Source organism: Schistocerca cancellata, chromosome 9, assembly GCF_023864275.1.
Source record: "Schistocerca cancellata isolate TAMUIC-IGC-003103 chromosome 9, iqSchCanc2.1, whole genome shotgun sequence".
Lineage (NCBI taxonomy): Eukaryota > Metazoa > Arthropoda > Insecta > Orthoptera > Acrididae > Schistocerca > Schistocerca cancellata.
The window spans coordinates 366239076-366240460 of NC_064634.1; the positions used below are offsets into that span (position 1 = coordinate 366239076).

At 38.8% G+C, this 1385-nt stretch overlaps 1 pseudogene; it reads right to left on the reverse strand.

Moving 5' to 3' along the window:
- Positions 1 to 882: 882 nt before the first annotated feature.
- On the reverse strand, positions 883 to 1000 carry LOC126102438 (5S ribosomal RNA; annotated as a pseudogene).
- Positions 1001 to 1385: the final 385 nt, after the last annotated feature.

Genomic DNA, 1385 nt, shown 5'->3' on the forward strand with positions numbered 1-1385 from the left:
TATTTGTTTCAAACTTTCAGTAAATGTTACACAGTACCTTCTGCATAATTTAACACAGCCTTTTACCAAAAAACTGTATATTTTTGAATATATAAATAAAAAATTGCAAAAAAATGTTGTGAATTTTCATTACAATTGAAAAAAATCATCTTTAATAACTGAACTAAAATTTTGTAAAATCCCTGTGTTAAGTAGTAGCCCATATTCCAATAAATAATCTGTAAAAAGTTCAACTTCCTACCTCAAATACTTTGTGAGGAAAGATGTAATTTATAAGCGTTATTTTAACATTGCAAGTATAGGGCGTTCCCGAGCCCCTTAAGACTACAGCCCATCGTCAACTGTGACGGAAGGCAAGTGGGCTTCAAAAATTCGATTTTTAGATTTTAGCATATTAGAAATACCTGGTCTTTCCTGCGTGAAACAGTTTTTGTTTTATACAAATACTACCATTTTTTCGTGAGATATGATAGCTTTCCTGACGCTCCGCGCATTCTGGCATTTAAATGCTTCCTTTTTGCGCCATGCAGAGATAATGCACAGCATTCTTTTACTCATTGTAAATTATTTCATGCTTCTATTGTTTTATCGATTCAATGTTTCCCACCCTGTATCTAAGTCAAAAATAGTATTGGAAAAAGGTAAGAAGATAGGTAGTAAAGGTCGCCTGATAAATGTTGAAATAAATGAATAAAGCACTCCGTCTTCAGGCCACAAGTGCCCATCTGGACCATCCTACCTCAGATGAGGATGCGGATAGGAGGGGCGTGTGGTCAGCACACCACTCTCCCGGTCGTTACGGTGGTTTTCTTTGACCGGAGCCGCTACTATTCGGTCGAGTAGCTCAATTGGCATCACGAGGCTGAGTGCACCCCGAAAAAATGGCAACAGCACATGGCGGCCTGGATGGTGACCCACCCAACTGCCGGCCACGCCCGACAGCGCTTAACTTCGGTGATCTCACGGGAACCGGTGTATCCACTGCGGTAAGGCCGTTGCGCGAAATAAATGAATTGATTACAGAATTATTATGGCTTGGCCATAAGAAGAAATAGAAGAAATGTAGGAAATTTAGAAAACATGGAAAAAGCTATGTGGGCTGTCTTTTTCCATAATATTTCCACAAATGAAAATCCAGTGCACGGACTTTGCCCAAATGATCCCGACACTTGGTGGAAATACAGGAGAAGTGCCCGATATGACCACAAACATTCTTTACTTGCATCAGTAAAGAATGAAATAAAATCTATATTTAGAGATCTTTGCAAAGATACCTTGTTGATGAAATGTCTTCATGGGGAAACCCAAGATTTAAATGAATATGTGAATTCCGTCATTTGGAACCGGTTACCAAATACTGTATTTGTTCAGCTTACAACCCTCAA